A 17,781-nucleotide genomic window follows, 5' to 3' on the forward strand; every position below is an offset into this window, starting at 1 on the left:
GAAATGTGCTAGTCTTCCACGCAAAAATCTGAAATGTGCTAGTCTTCCACGCGATTAGTGAAATGTGCTAGTCTTCCACGCGAGAATCTGAAATGTGCTACTTTTCGACGCGAATAATGAAATGTGCTAGTCTTCGACGCGAATAGTGAAACGTGCTAGTCTTCCACGGTAATTTGAGATGTGCTACTCTTCGTTGGGAGCGACGATATGGTCTCTGCAATGCTGCTTGTGTAGGCCATTTTTCTTCTTCTCCTATTCCTACTTCTTCGCCTGTCCCAGTGGTAATGCAAGCTACGACACCTACTGCGAGTGCTGCTGCGACTACTACTAATACTTGCAAACACCCGGCTGGAAAACTGTACCAAAACGTAAATGCAATACTGTAAAACCTTTGGTTATTGGCTTATGCAGCACCAATGAGCTAAGTGTTATTTCAGACTTCAAATGGCTGCATATATCTTCATTCTCGCCTAGTGTAACCGCTACTGATATTTTGTCGTATGCTTCTAAGGCAGCTAAAATCGATGTAAAGTGGATGGTTTGCTACCCGCTAATAAAGAAAGATTCGGATCTTAGTAAACTCAGAAGAATTAACTTCAAATTGGGGATTTTGGATTGCGGCTACGAGAAGCTGCTTAAGGCGGACATATGGCCCGAGAGTGTGTTGATTCGTCCGTTTCGTTTTTTACAACGAGACGGTGCTCCTCAGAAAGAGGCATAAGTAACCCTGTGTCAAGAAAAGTTCCTTCCAAGCAATTAAAAATATTTTATCAAAATGTTTCCGGCCTCCGAATAAAGTCCAAGGCACTTTTTGAAATGAGTTCTTACTCAGATTATTACATTTACATACTGATTGAGACCTGGCTTAATACACATTTTTTCGATTCTGAGTTTTTTGACGCCAATCTGTACAACGTTTTTCGCAAAGACCGTGACTATATTAAAACCGGGCTCTCTGGTGGAGTACTCTTGGCAGTTGGGCGAAACTATCGATCGTCGCTTGTCCCTTTGGCGAATGCGGATACCCTGCTGGATCAGCTTTGCGTTACGGTCAATGGCTTGTCTATGCGTTTTGTATGTGCTTCCTATATTACGCCGTCTAGTGCTGAGTCTTTATATAAAACTCTTGCCTTAGCTTCTAATAATGAAAGTCTTGGTATTGTTGGGGATTTTAACCTGTGTGACATTAACTGGTCTAGTTTGGATAATGGCCTAGCCTTATATCCTACGAATGTTAACAGTGGCTATGAATGTTATGTTATTGATAATTTTTTAAGTATTAACCTATCACAAATTAATAATTTTTCTAATAAGCTATCTAGAATCCTAGACCTTATCTTTATTAGTAATGATTTGAATTTCACACTTAATGAGTGCCTTGACCCATTATCAACTCCCGGTCTACATCATGTTCCGCTTATTCTTCATTTAGAGTTTTATGAGTTTAGAACGGTTTTATCGGATAGTAATCCTACTAGCTTCTGCTATAGAAAATGCAACTTTGATGTTGTAAATGACGCGGTTTCATCTATAGCCTGGGATTCGTTATTTCCGGGGGTTGGCGTTTTGGATTGTTTCGATACTTTTAAGCAAGAAATTAATGTAATCTGTGCGGATAATATACCAAAGGTGCATAAAAAATGCTATAAGGTTCCCTGGTATACCAAAGATCTTAAAAAATTGAAGAATTTGAAAAACAAGTTTTTTAAGAAATTTAAACTTTCAAATGCCCTATCTCACAAGGATAAATACTTGCGATACTCCAGAGAGTTTAAGTCGATGATTAAGCTTAATAAGCTTAATAGATGTCAAGCAATAAGCGCTGACATATATTGCAGCACATGAGAAATAGGCGGTCTCCATTGGAAATATATTTTGTGACATAGTTTTCACGACATCAGTGTTTTCCTGTGGAGACAGGGCCGTATGTTTGTTCAAAACTACCTTCAAATCGATTTGCTAAATTATTATTTGCCCTATTATTAGGTTCGTTCGCGTTCGCGTACGCAAAAAACTTGCAAAGTAGGGGAAATTGAGAGAGCAAAGTGACATTTCATTTTGAGGGGAAGCTGTTGGTTTCTGCTGGAAAAATTTTTGCCAACAGAAATTTGCCAACAGGAAAACTGATCAAAAACAGCTGGTTGGCATTTACGCAAATCACAAAATTGAATTTAATGGTTTGGAAGTTAAAAATTACAAAATGCGACTAATTAAACTTGTAAGAAATAAGTAGTTATTTGTTTAATCAATAAACGGTGTCAGTATAACACTTTGTGATAACTTTTCGTACGTTTTAAATTTTACACTTTTGAATGTAAACAAAAATTATATCAGCTGTTCGTCTAACTTGCAAGTTTCTGCAAATTTTCTGTTCGCGTACTGTTTTGGATATTTCTCTCTTGTGAGCGAACAGATGACATTTCGCCGGAATTTGGCAGTTGGTTGGTTTCTGCTGGAGATTTTAAACGAACGCACCTATTGTTATTGGATCTTGTCGTTTGATTGCTGTTGTTGTACGTTCCACTTTGGATCGAAGAGTTTGGTTGACGTTCGTAACAGTCGTAGTTTTGGTTTTGTTGTACAAATCTGTTAAAGTTAGTCGGTTGCTGTTGTTGAACATATCTGTTAGCGTAAGTCTGTTGCTGCTGCTGTACATCTCTGTTAGCATAAGTCGTTTACTGTTGATGTACATCTCTGTTAGCATAAGTCGGTTGTTGTTGTTGAACATACCTGTTAGCGTACGTCGGTTGTTGTACATCAGGGTTGTTGCGATTATTCGCATTCGCATTCGCAACCGCGGAGCTTCCGCATTAATTTCAACGTTCGCATTCGCAATAATCTATGCGGAGCTTTTGCGAATGCGAATGGTGTGCAAGTGCACCGATAAAACGTATATATGGCAAACAAAATGACAAATTGTAGCCAATATTTTTGCTTGTGTTAGTGGGAGTATTTGTGTGACAAAACTGGTGAAATGTCATATTTATCAACTTTGATAAAAATGTCTTTAAACACATTGGCCCGTAGTTATAGTCGAAAGTTAAAACCTCTTCTAGTTAAAATCAATCTTTAAGTTTAGAGCAGGCTTTAAGTTTTAGTCAGTTATAGACATGTTAGAGGCAGGTTTTTGCTAGATTGACACAAAACAGGGCCATTAATATAAAATGAAAAAAGTAACCAATCGGCTTTAGGAAAACTTTGTTATTTTAGCAAGTTCACCCTGTGTCAACTGACTTTTATAAATAATTTTGAAAATGGCGCAGCAAACTGTAAGTAAATAACTTATTTTTGTAAAATATAATTTACTAACGTAAATAATTTATTTTTTATAGGAAGTGAAAAGAATTCGTGAAGTTAATTGGACTGCTGCTGAAAAGACCTGCTTTCGGTCCTTCTCTTTCATTTGAAAAGGATCTTGGCGTTCCTTGTATGTTTTCCTATTTCTGGTTGCGATTGTATTATCCAAAATCGCAAAATCTCGAAATATCCTTTGATTGGGAAGCATATTCTTCAAATTAAGACCACTTTTGTATTTGCCTCGCAAATTTTGACAGGAAAACGTCTACTTAGAGTACGCTTTTAAGATTTTAGAACCTCATCAACCTCATTTTAAATTTAAAACGTCGTTTTAAAGTTAAAAGGTCTTTTNGCCTCGCAAATTTTGACAGGAAAACGTCTACTTAGAGTACGCTTTTAAGATTTTAGAACCTCATCAACCTCATTTTAAATTTAAAACGTCGTTTTAAAGTTAAAAGGTCTTTTAAGTTGACTATGACAGTGTTAAAAGAGTGTTTATCTTAATATACAGTTTTAAATGTTAAAACCTGCCTCTAACTTGTCTATAACTACGGGCCATTATTTCTTAAGCTATATAACCGAGCTATCAATGGGCAGCCATATAAGTTCCAACTTCTACTTGACCTTTTACGTACGTCAAAGCGAACATAGTCTTTTTAACAATGTTTTTTTTCTGTGCTTTAAACACCTGCATTGCTTTCTTTTTTTATTATGATTTTTTGGGCTAATCTTAAAAAAACTAATAGACATAAATGAAGAAAGTGTGCACTATAATTCTTAACCAAATTTTCGTGATTTGCTTTTGATATTACATATATTCGTTTCAATAATTTCAAATGGGGCTCTTTGGGGAATTTATTAATTACTAGCTTTTACCCGCGGGTTTCACCCAACGCCAGAAGGAATTAAAGGGGTCATGTGACTTGTGGTTCTGAAGTTATGGCTGATAAAAAATTTCAAGCCTATGTTAAGTGCTATATACCTTACTATAAGCACCTACCATAGATATGTCTGCATAGCAAATGTTATGTTTATGTGACTTATTGTTCCGAAGTTATGTAGGTAGGTAGGTAGAAGTGGCTGCCGCCCTAGCGGCACACTTAGGCCATAGATAGAAGGCCCATTGTGTTACCACAGTTGACACCGTTCAATTATCCTCCCCATTCAACCACTTCGTGTCGCAGATGACGCAGCCTGCTTCTGCACATTGCAGGGCATTTACACAAGAGATGCAAGACTGTCTCCTCCTCTTCGTCGTCCTTGCAGCTTCTGCAACATCTACAAAAGGGCACCCCGAGCCTTTCTGCATGTTTACCTATTAAGCAGTGCCCGGTTAGGGCCCCAACGACGTTAAATATGTCCTCTCTTCTAAGAGAGTAAACCCTTCGTGACCGCCTCCGGTCCCATTTAGGCCAAGTCTGCCTGGAAACTCGACAAGTCGTACTTTGACTCCATCTTTCTTCAGATTGTTTGTAAACAAATTCACTAATTAGCAGTTTGCAAGTGGCAAAAGGCATACCAATGCGTTCTTTACCAGGAAGAATCTGCCCGGTTGTGCCTTGCCTTGCAAGTTCATCTGCCATGCAGTTTTCCTCTATGTCCCTATGACCAGGGACCCAAGTGAGGTGAAGTCTGTTAGCATAAGTCGGTTGTTGTTGCTGAACATACCTGCTTGGCTACCTCCTGTAGAGATAGGCGGCAGTGCAGCGCAATCTTTGAGTGAAACGTCAAGGAGCTCAGAGCTTTGATCGCAGCCTGGCTAGTACTAAAAATGAAGATGTCCCTTCCCATCATTTCGGTTCCAAGCTTCTCAGCAGCTTCCATGATGGCTGAAACTTCAGCTTGGAATAAGCTGCAGTAGTCCGGTAACCTAAAAGAGATTTTTGGAGGAGGGTTTCGTGAGAAAACGCCGCCTCCTACCTTTCCGTCGAGGTTTGAACCACCTGTATAGATGTTAATGCTATCGGATGGAGGGTTGAAATCTGCTTGGAATTCTGGTGCTGAGGTTGCTTTCCGGAATCGATGTCGAAGCACAGCGGTCTGTGCAGTTCGGAATGAAGCAGAATTCATTTAATATACAAGAGTGTCCCTGGGCTACAGGTTGCCATTGGGATGCCTCTCTTAAGCGAAGAGCAGCGAGCGCTGCCATCTGCTTTCCTACCAAATCCAGTGGCAGAAGATCCAAAATAGCGTTCAGAGCATCGCTTGGCGTGGTTCTGAGCGCTCCGCTTATGCAGATCATACTAGACCTTTGCACCTTGGTGAGAAGCCTGAGATTGACCTCTTTATCTAACGCAGGCCACCACACGATCACTCTATACAGGAGTATTGGTCTGACGACTGCTATAAATATCCATCGACAGATCCGGGGACTGAGGACCCATCTCTTGCCTATGGCCCTTTTACAAGTATAGAGGGCAACGGAGTGAGCTGTCCACTCCTAGGGCCCCCACGGCATCAGTAATAGCCTCCGGGAGTACGTTGTTGAAAGCGCCTTCAACATCCAAGAAGGCTACGAGACAGAAGTCCTTAACGTTGAAGGACTTCTCGATATAGGCGACCAGATGATGAAGTGCGGTCTTCGTCGATTTACCTTTACGGTACGCATGTTGGTTATCAGACAGTAGACGACTGTCTATGGTGTCAGAAAGGAAGCTGCTAACAATCCTTTCAAGTGTCTTAAGAGCAAAGGAGGAAAGGCTGATGGGCCTAAGATCCTTCGGGTTAGTATGTGAGGCCTTACCGGCCTTTGGAATAAAGACGACCGTGACATTTCTCCATGCCAGCGGTATGTGATTAAACTTGAAGCAGGCCTTGAAAATACTTAGAAGCCATTTTGCAGACACATCCAGTGTCTTAATCAGTTGTGCAGGTATTATACCATCTGGTCCTGCAGTTTTATATGGTTTAAAACTTTGTATTGCCCCTCTGACTCTTTCTTCCGAGATGGGTATATTCACCGCGTAGGAAGAAGTTACAGAAGGGGAGTTTTCCCCTACAACTATGTTCCCAGGAAAGTGAGTGTATATAAGTAGCTCAAGGGTTTCCTTTACCGTGGAGGTCCATCGTGCTTTTGTAAGAAGCCTATCGGGTTGGGAGATCTGGAGAGAATCTTTCGCAGCCTGGCAGCTTCGGAAACGCCTTCGATGCCACTACAAAAAACCCTCCAGGAAGATCTCTTTGGAAGATCTCAGAGCTTTTTTATAGGTCCGCAGTAACCGCTTGTACTCCTGCCATTCGAGCTCCCAGCTAAGCCTTTTGGCCTTATTGAATTGCTTCCTGCAAGATTTGCGAAGCGGGTCTAACACCCGCGACCACCAGTGTGGTTTACATTTACCTCGCGGCTTAGGATCAGGGCACGCCTGACCTAGGGCCTCTGAGCAGGTCGAGGTAAATACATTGACCATTTTCTCTAGATCCTCGGTACATTCAGGTTCTATAGGGGCTAAGCTAGAGAGCTTATCTTCAAGTAGCTGTTTATAGTAGCTCCAATCTGTGTTTTTTAAGTTTTTGCGTAGTGTTGGGCTAGTTGGAGAGAAATTCAATACTATTTCAATATATCGATGGTCAGAGAAGGAGTGTTCATCTAGAACCCGCCAACCCCCCACCAACTCAGTTAAGCTTTCAGCTGTTCAGAAGTTACATCTGGTAAAATATTCCACGCCTTTGGGATTTGCCGCCCCCTTTCAGAGTCTTATTCATATATATACCTTACTATAAGCACTTACCATAGATATGTCTGCATACCAAATTTCAAGTTCATGTGACTTACGGTTCCGAAGTTAGAGCTGATTAAATAATTCACGCCTATGAGAGGTGCCACGCCCTTTTCCAATACCGCCAATTTTTTCCCATAAGTATGGAATCAATTTTATTTATCTCGACAGCAAGTTCCAATGCTCTACCACAAATATTTCAAGAGATATACAACATGAAAATTTTAGTTAGTATAGGTGGTGCCACGCCCTCTTTTCCAGTACTGCCCATTTTTCTCTTTGCTTATAACCTTGCCGGGGTAAAATCAAATAACTGTGCAAAATTTGGTGCGATTCCGTGCCGCGATTCAGAAGTGATAAGGTAATAAACAAACAGACATTCACATTTATATATATAGATTAGCAAAAATTTTAAAAATATAATTTTGTTTACTTGTCGGGCAATATTTTTTCATAGGGATATACACTGAATTCTTGGCTAAAAACTTTTGTGGTAAAACTGTCCCTTCTTTGCTATTAAAAGTCAAAGAGTAAGCTCCTTCAATAGGGATTTCCAGCAGAAATGATAAACGTCTAGCTATAAAGAGAATCGATGCTCAAATAATTAAAAAACTATAGGTCTGACCTTTAATAAGGTAAGAATTACGTAACTATCTGAGATTCAAATGCTAATAAAAAACAGGGTGCTTTTTTTTAAATAACAATATTCTGAACTGATTCGGCTGGCAGCCACGACCTTGAAATCAAAATTTTGTTCAAAACTTTCATTCCTGGAAAATAATAATTTATTTTTCATATCCACCTATTTAGCTCGCTATAACCACACATTTTTCAAACCCGCCGCAGAAGAAAGTATTAAAAATTAGTTACAGAAATTTTTAAAAACTTTAGACAACCTGACACATCTGGTTTGGCCTCGCCATTATGCTAGATTCTAATCGTTTCTTAAAAATACTTATCTGTTGCTGTTACTGGGCTGTTATTCAGAGTGAAATCTATTGCTGCTATTTCGTTGTTGTAGTACATTTCTACTAAAATTTCTATTACGGCTAGCTGAATATTGCCCCTGATTGTTGAAAAATGTCTCATTATTGTTGTTATATTTTAAATAGCCGTTGTTTTTAATAATTTCAAACGCCTCTCTCCAACTTTTAGGATTGCGACTAACTCTGGCAATCCATGTGTAAAGCGATTCTTGCATTATTACTTACTTCCGAATCATGGCGTTCGTTTAATCGACCCAAATAATTGTTTAACTTATTACAAAAAAATTCTATGGAAGAGTCCCAACGCCACGATCTGATTTTGTCTATAAGTTCGTCTGCTGAATTTCTCTCGCCATAATATTCAATTAAAATATCTTTTTTTTCCGGCCAATTATTTAAGTTACCACTGATAAGTAAAGTTTTTCTTGCATTCCCGGTTATTTTATCTTTTAAAAGACCTAGCAACATTTGTTTATAAATTTTATCAAATAAGTCAAGAATAGGAGCCATCGAATCTATTCTTTCAACAAAATTTATTAAAGCGTTACTATCGCCATCAAAAGTTGCAAGATTTTTAAGGTTGGAGGAAATAATCTTAAATTTATTGTTTACATCGAGATCGTCCATTTTGCGGTTTTGATTTAATATTTAGTTAATTTCAATAAAAAAGCTTATACTTCTCCTCATCTTATTTTTTTTTCTTTTTTATTAACCGGTTCAATTTCAATCCAATTAAGGCTTTTCAAATTTTGTAAAATTAAAATGTTAACGTTTAGTACTTTTCAAAAAATCGTTTCACTTTGTCCATTTATTTATTTTATTGCGTAAAAATATTTAAAATCCTTATTAAACAAAATGTGACACCTTTTGGTTTTCACCGACTTTATTTCTCAACTAAACTATATATTTTTCTTAACGGCTAATTAAGCTTAAAACTAAAACTAAAGATAACGGTTGATGAAGGAGAGCTCGAGTAGGAGTGTGAATGAAGAGAGGAAGAATGATGAATTATAAACTAAGAGAATAATGAAAAGTAGGTGGGAGAAACAATAGGAGGGCGAAAATGTGTTAATATATAACTATATGCATTTGCAGAGTGCACTTCTCTTTTGTTTGCAATTTGGTTGTCAAACACACTACATCTGATCTTTTGACACATTTACCAGAATTTAACACCAAAAATCTTCGGACTAAAACTGGTAGCTTCTGACAATGAGATGACCTTACTTACTTTCTTATTTGTCCTCTCAGTTGCCAGAAAACCAAGTACGATTTCCGGTAAAATCTGGAAAATTCTGGTAAAAAATGGAAATTTCGGGCTCATACGGGTTCACAACTAAATAATATTGGGAATACTTTTGAGGTGTTTGAAGAGGGTTGCGACCTGTTTGAAACTAAATTTATTTATAGTAATCATATTTTGGCGTTGACACTTTTGCTAAGTGTTTGGCCGAGCTTCTCCTCCGATTTGTAGCGTGCGCCTTTTGTTGTCACACAAATGGGAGGGACCTACAGTCTTACGCCGACGCCGAACGGCGATAAAATTTTTATGATGAGCTGTTTGTTTTATTAAGGATACTAAGATTTTTAAAATATTTTCACTAAAAATTTTTTTACCGAAATGTAAAGCTTATGCGAAGTAGTTATCGAATTTAATGTAAATTTTAAACATTTTCAAGATAAGATATGAATTATTTTTAAAACGTAAATGTTAATACAACTGTTTTATATATAATCCCAAACTTATAATATAAAATCCCCTCTACCAAAAAACTTAAGCTGGGTAACGCCGCTTCGAATTTTTACAATTGAGCAATTGTCAAAAATCTGCCTTTTCATCAAAAAGTTGTTTACCAGGGTGTCTTTGAACTAATTATATTGAACGATTGGTGCTGAATTAAAGAGTGCACACACATAAAAGATTGCAGCCTTTTCAATACTCATACAGTGTTAAACCTTTTTTGATTTGGCATTAGTTTTTTCAATCTTGCTATGAATATGTTGATGTGTTAATTCATAACTGCTTTGATCGAGTGGAAAATTTAAATATTATAAACCACAATCTTAAGCGAGGAATAAGTAATGAAACATCTCCAGGGTCAAGAAATCTTCACTCCGAAATTGTAGCTGTTCATATAGGGGAGAACCACCCCGGGCGATCCAGGATCTTAATAAAAACTCGAGTAAAAAAATTTTAAGTGTAGTACATACAAAGTATATTTATGCGCACGCACATACACGCACAATATATATCGTCGTTTAAAGTACAAAACCGCGTGCAAAACCTCGTAATTAAGACTGACTTCCAAAACGTCAATTGCTTTGCATACGTACAAAGTATAAGGTTCCATTAAGTCGAACTACAATAATATTGGCAACGTATACTGTTCCAAAACGCAGCCGAAAAGTTATCGAGACGCATCGCTCGAGCAATCAGCGCATCAGAAACAAAGTTGATGCTTCGTTTGTTATTGGTTATTGGTGTTTTAGAAATGGAAAATTCAGAAAAATTGTTCACTGCTATATTGAATATTTAAAATATGCAATGTATATGGTTGCAATGTGTCGTAATTCTGCATATACAAACAGTTTGAATGCCGCAGTATAATAGTTTCCAAACATTGTATTGATACGTTTTGGAAGTCAGCCTAACTTTTGTGCCAAAAAAGATATTTGCTCACCGGAAGCTCCTGACATCAAGCCCTTATCCGTTCATACTAAAATATCGATACTTATGTAGATATAAGAAGAAGAGATAATTAGGGATAACGAAGAGAACCGTTTGGAAATAAGGCAAGTTTTGCTCTGTCCTATAAAATTAACGCAGCCTCTAATACGAGGCTTCCCATTTTCTTGATACGCGGTTTTGTACTTTAAACAACGATATATATATATACATATGAATGTATATGTGTAATTGTATATGGGGCGTTCCATACCAAAATGGACACACACTTCACACTTCATGTATTTAATTTGTTTAAAATGTTAAGGGTTGATGGATAAACATAGATAATAAATAAATATGAAATTTGAGCTTGATTAATACACTTTTAAAAACTTCACAGCACAAAAACAAATCGATTTAATAGTTTTCCAAATATCTCGAGAACGGGGCGAGGAAAAAATTGAAAAAATTTCACACATATACACATCAAAATTCTCTATGAAAAAATATATTTTAAAAATTTTTTTCTTGAAAAATTTTTCACATACAAATTTTTTGAGAAAAATATTAATTTTTGAAATAATACCATCTCACAAAAAATTTAGAAAATCACAATGGTAGCTCTGAGTATTGCGCAATATTTAAGTATAGTATAAAGGCGTGCACTATACAATAATATGAGTTATGAACTTTTTTTACATTACATTTTTCATTTTCATACAGAATTTTGATGTGTGTATGTGTGATTTTTTTCAAGTTTTTTCCTCTCCCCGTTCTCGAGATATTTGTAAAACTATTAAATCGATTTGTTTTTGTTTTTGTGCTGTAAAGTTTTTAACAGGCTAACCTAATATTCGCGGCTTGCGTTTTGGTACGCACGCCGTCGAATTTGTTTTTTTGCGTCACCCGAAATTGGCTTGCGTGCGTCTGCATTTGATTTCATTGAGCGAAACGTCAAATCAAAATGTCACGCAGAACAAAAATTGGAAATTGAGTTAGCTTCATACGCACGCCGTTCAATTTCGGTTGGTCCCATACAAGTTGTATGTGCATGAGAAATTTTTGACAGTAAATTGGCGGCGTGCGTGAATGTTAGGTTAGCCTGTAAAAATGTGTTTGTATGCGGATACATAATTTTCGCTGGCTTATTAACAAAAATCAGGTTACATATCGACTGCTGAGTGGAGGATCGACCTATCTCGGCAGCCAGTAAGAAAACGCCCTATTTCAGAATTTGGTTGAAGAACGCCCTATTTCAGAATTCATTTCAAAAACGCCCTACCTCAGCTGCCGCACAGCAAAAATCTAAAAATTTGTTATCTGCAATGTGAACTGGTTTGGTATTTTTGTAAAGACAATTTATCCCCTAAAAAGATATAAACAGACATTTCCCTAAAAAATTAATTATATGCCGCCAGGAAGCCACTAAAGTCGACAAATTTTATACTAAGAATTTTAATAAGAGCATAGCCATGCGTAAGCTCTTCACAGAAAAAAATGTCAAAAATATATCCTTTGAAATAAAATATTGGTTTGACGTCTCTTGCTTCCATATAAATAGTAGAGAATTACAGGAATTAAAATTTTGATATAAAATTAAACACAGGGTGTCAAAAAGTGCTAAATTTTAATGGAATAGATAAAAAATATATGTAAAAATAGTTTATTTTTTATTATTTTGTTATATAGTACGGGCTTTCAGTTTTCAAAAAAAGAAATAAAAGCCTGCTCATTTTTTGCACTTTCTGAAGTAATGCGTTTTTCGCTAATGCATAAAATAATTTTTTTCATTTTTTGTCAGTGCCTTGAGATCTGCACGATTCGTTCCATTTTCAAAAATGAAGTGTCAGATTAAAAAGATTGACCTATGGACAATAGAAGGTTTATTTTGTTTAAAGAGTTGCCACCTGCTAACAAATTAGATTGTTAAAAAATTATATAAAATTTTTTTTTATAAGTTAAATGAATTATTAAGAGATGCGTATCAATCGAACTGTGTTAGCTACATCTAGAGAGCTTCCACCTGTTTAAAAAATCAAATTCCATTTGAATTAAAGGAATTAGGTAATTGAGATAGATAGGTATCACCATAAGGGAGTCAGACGGACGAGGTTTTAGCTTAAAAATATTACGAATAGGGTTGTCACCTGTTTGTAAAATCGAATTTAGTTAAACTAAAATAATAATTACGTCATACCATAGGATAACGCCATCGTATTTGTTGTTTTATCACAAATACATACATTGTCAACCAGTGATTTGTTCTGATTACATTCCCTTTAAATTACTGGACTCTTAAATTATTTATTTATTTAAAAGACCATATAAGACAAAGTCTTTTACAGTGCCATATTTAAAAACAATTACATAATAATACAATTTTGGTAGCTTAAAGAATATATGTATACTAATCAGTTGTTAAACCAGTTTTTGAACATTTCATATATTTTTCAGTTGAAGAAAGAAATAGTAAAGTGGGAAACAAAAATTTGTAATAAGATGGTACAGGATTTAATTTGAGAAGAAAGAATACACAGCCGATTTGAAGCGCTTTGGACTAGTTTCCGATTTTAGTTTTCTTGGCAAAGAATTCCACAACTGTACGGCTCTAACAAAAAATATTCTTGATGTAACTGAATACTTAAAATAAGGTACGATAAGATTGCATGTGCGAGTTGACTGTGCAAACGTCAGTTTCGAAAAGAGGTATTTCTGGCAACGGGTGTAGATAACTTTATATATGAATAACACCAAACGACGATCAAAGAATGTAGATATGCTGCAGTCAAGAATATTTGTCGAAAACTCGGAGATGTGATCAAATTTATGCTTGAGATATATATATCTAGCGGCATTGTTAAATAATAATTGATATTTTCCGAGGGATTCTTTATCGAGACAACTATATATTAACTCGTGGTATGATATTATTGGTACCAATAGCATTTTAACAAGCTTAAGTTTGACATCTTTGGGAATGAAGTACGCTGTTTTCCATAATTGTCTCAGTACAGAATACATTTAGCGGACTGATACATTAACATGATCAATGCACGTTAGATTTTGATTCAGTGTAAACCCAAGTGTTTTAACAATCTTCTCGTACTTCACAATACTCCCATTCAGCATGATTGGAGAAACATTATAAAGATTGTAGGGAAAATGAGATAGGGCAATTGCCAGCGAGTTGGACGAATTGAGGTTNTGCCATATTTAAAAACAATTACATAATAATACAATTTTGGTAGCTTAAAGAATATATGTATACTAATCAGTTGTTAAACCAGTTTTTGAACATTTCATATATTTTTCAGTTGAAGAAAGAAATAGTAAAGTGGGAAACAAAAATTTGTAATAAGATGGTACAGGATTTAATTTGAGAAGAAAGAATACACAGCCGATTTGAAGCGCTTTGGACTAGTTTCCGATTTTAGTTTTCTTGGCAAAGAATTCCACAACTGTACGGCTCTAACAAAAAACATTCTTGATGTAACTGAATACTTAAAATAAGGTACGATAAGATTGCATGTGCGAGTTGACTGTGCAAACGTCAGTTTCGAAAAGAGGTATTTCTGGCAACGGGTGTAGATAACTTTATATATGAATAACACCAAACGACGATCAAAGAATATAGATATGCTGCAGTCAAGAATATTTGTCGAAAACTCGGAGATGTGATCAAATTTACGCTTGAGATATATATATCTAGCGGCATTGTTAAATAATAATTGATATTTTCCGAGGGATTCTTTATCGAGACAACCATATATTAACTCGTGGTATGATATTATTGGTACCAATAGCATTTTAACAAGCTTAAGTTTGACATCTTTGGGAATGAAGTACGCTGTTTTCCATAATTGTCTCAGTACAGAATACATTTAGCGGACTGATACATTAACATGATCAATGCACGTTAGATTTTGATTCAGTGTAAACCCAAGTGTTTTAACAATCTTCTCGTACTTCACAATACTCCCATTCAGCATGATTGGAGAAACATTATAAAGATTGTAGGGAAAATGAGATAGGGCAATTGCCAGCGAGTTGGACGAATTGAGGTTAAGTCTGTTATTTTTCGACCACATAGAAATAGCTTGTAAGTCCTCATTTATTCGGAAGACTAATATGGTAGACAGACAGAGAAAATTAATTAGAATTAATAAGCATAAATGCAAATTAAAAGTTTACCCTTACAGACGGCAGTAATGTGAATGACCCAGCCGCAAGGTCGTGGGTTCGAGTCCCACGGCCAGTAGACTTTTTTAAATATATTTTTCATCCTTTTTTTTATATGTTCCATATTTTTTTTTACGTTTCTTTCAGTTAGTCGTTGCTGACTTTTTAATAAAATTCAACTCTAAAAATTAAAATTAACTAGTAGTAAAATAAGAAATGTGATTTAAATAAAGCAAATGAAAACAAAATAAAGTAAAATTAAATATATAAATAAAATAAAATGAAAAAATTTAAAATAAATAAATAATAGAATTAACAATTTTTTCGCAATCGCTCCACCCGAAGATCGAACCTGGCAGCTACAGGCTTGTAGCCCGCAACTCTCACCACTCGGCTACCGCGTACGCGAAACTCACCTGCTTCGTTTGCTTACCTGTACAAAAGACAACAACTGGCCGTTTTTACCAGTGTTGTCATCGAACATTCCCCGGATCCGAGTTAATTCCCAAAAATTTCGTGCATTTATTCGGCTGCTTATGCTCATTTTAAAGAGGAAAATGCATGAGTAAAAGCAAATAAAGGCTGGTTATGCAAATAATCGAGCCCGTTTGTCTACCGAATAAGTCTTCTGTTAAGCCTAGAGGGGCAGAGAGGTATATCTGAGCGTCGTCAGCATAAAGATGAATTGATACTTTTTTGCAGCATTTTTCTAAGTCATTAATATATAAATTGAATAATACCGCACCAAGAATGGAGCCTTGCGGTACACCCGATTTTACTGGTGTTAAGCTAGAGCGGTTATCCCTAGAAACAACCCTTTGATGTCTATTAGTCAAATAGCTTTCAATTAGTTTCACTGCACCATTGCTGAATCCGAAATATGTGTTAAGCTTTCGAATGAGGATTCTATGGCAAACAGTGTCAAAAGCTTTCGAAAAATCCAATAAGGTGAGGATTGTTAGGTTGCCTTTATCGAAGGATGGTCGAATGTCCTCCATGACTTTGAGCATAGCGGTTGAGCAGCTATGTCCCCTGCGATATCCCGATTGATTTTCAGACAAAAGGTCATTTTCTATCAGGTACTTCATCATTTGATTCAGTAATACTTTTTCAAAAATCTTTGATAAAGACGTTAAAATGCTGATTGGCCGAAAGTCACAGGGTTGTGAGGCATTACCTTTTTTCGCAGCAGGTATAATATTAGCCACTTTCCAGGCATCAGGAAATCTAAGTTAGCGAAAAATTTATAATATGCGTTAAGGGTGATATGATGTAAGGAAGAACGAGCCTTATAAACCTTAAGCTTATTTTGTCCTCTCCGACAGCATTTTATTTAATTGAAAGAATGCAGGGTATTATTTCAGATTCGATAATATTAGAAAAGTAAAATCATACGAAATATTTACGTTGAGCACAAAAATATCATTCTCCTCAGGTAATTTAATTGCAAAGTAATCATTCATGGCTTCAACATCGATCATACACTCAGATTTTAAATTAGATTTGACTCCAAGCTGTTTTAAATTATTCCACAGAACTTTCGGAGGAAGACTAGTATTAAGTTTGTTTTGAAAATAACATCTTTTTGACTCACGCGTGATTTTAGTTGCCCGGTTCCGCATACGTTTATATGCCACCCAATTTTCTTCATTCGCGTTTTTCCTCCAGAAATTACAGCTTTTGTTTCGAGCTCTTATCGCCTCAAGTACCCTCTTAGTGAACCATGGTTGCCTGTTTCTATTAACTTTAATTTTCCTAAGTGGAATATATTTATCAAAAAGATAATTGACTAAATTGGAAAAATGTTCAACTTTTTCGTTAATATCAGCAAAAAACCAACAGTCGTTCCAAGGTAGGGCTGAAGCTTCATTAGCTAGGTCTTCAACATTGATTCCGTTAAAGTTTCGTGTATACAGGTACTCGGGCGAACGATTTATAATGGGTCTTAACACTAAATTATAGCTAAGAAAAATTAAATCATGATCGCTTACACCACTAAGAGAAAGTTGCTCAAAGTGTAACACGCTGTTTATGTCCGAAACGCAGAACAAGTTCAGTAAACTAGTAAAAAGCCACAAGAACCCAAATTTTCAACTTCAAACTGCATTTACAGTGAAAGTATGAAAGTTATCCAAAAACCAATTGCATTTTTGAATTTAGCGTCCTCAATTTTACTAAGAAGCGACTTTTCATTTAAATCCGTTCATAATTCTATTCTTGCCCACATTTTATATGGAAGGGAAGCACTGTGTGCCCCTGCAGTGAAAAGCTAAACCAGTATGCACAAATTGCAGTTCATGAACTATTATTTAAGGATAAAAGTTGTAACGTAGCATATCCGCTACGATACAATAACACACAGCATCGTACATACATACAATATTGTACATACATACTGCACCGCACATACATACAATAGTGTACATACATACTCCACCGCACATATAAATACAGACATACATACAGCAACGTACATGTACACACCATTGTACGTACACACTACACCAAGTGAAGCACTGCTAGCAGCACACCAGCAGCATGCCCGAATAACTCACCAACCACTTCACTCACCACACTGCATAAATCGGGACGGCATACGACGAATTCTCAACAAGCATACAGCGCAACAGGTATAAAAGGCTCAACAAGTGCGCAGTCAGGTCAGTCTTGCTAGGTGAGTAGCTGACTTGATTGGTCGATGAGCCCGTGGTGCGCTTGCGCAACTAATGCTTCGTCGGCCAGCCAAGCCAAGCTCGGCGTGACCAGTCGGTCGAACCACCTGGAATGCCTGCGGGCGCACCAATAGTTCACCGACTGGCCAAGCCAAAACCAAGTACGACTCAACCCGCCGGCAGACCAGGATTGCACGCCTTTTAGGCATCCTAATTGGTCGCCGGCTGGTTGAGCCTCCGACACTGCCGACCCGTTCCAGCCC

General features: G+C 36.7%; 1 protein-coding gene and 1 long non-coding RNA gene across 2 annotated transcripts in view; both read right to left on the reverse strand.

Moving 5' to 3' along the window:
- LOC108360943 (uncharacterized) overlaps positions 1 to 3,180 on the reverse strand; it is a 4,996-nt gene extending 1,816 nt beyond the window's left edge. Inside the window, exons 1-3 of the long non-coding RNA XR_001847204.1 lie at positions 2,992 to 3,180; positions 205 to 214; positions 153 to 155 (exon numbers count right to left, since the gene is read on the reverse strand). This is a non-coding gene — a long non-coding RNA (uncharacterized LOC108360943). The remainder of the gene's footprint in view (positions 1 to 152; positions 156 to 204; positions 215 to 2,991) is intronic.
- The window catches only part of LOC108360942 (putative tyramine receptor 2), a 138,575-nt gene that overhangs the window by 109,368 nt on the left and 11,426 nt on the right, over positions 1 to 17,781 (reverse strand). The gene's annotated exons all lie outside the window — the stretch shown is intronic.

Source organism: Rhagoletis zephyria, unplaced genomic scaffold (assembly GCF_001687245.7).
Source record: "Rhagoletis zephyria isolate East Lansing unplaced genomic scaffold, Rhagoletis_zephyria_1.1 Rzeph_scaffold_00660, whole genome shotgun sequence".
NCBI classification, from domain to species: domain Eukaryota; kingdom Metazoa; phylum Arthropoda; class Insecta; order Diptera; family Tephritidae; genus Rhagoletis; species Rhagoletis zephyria.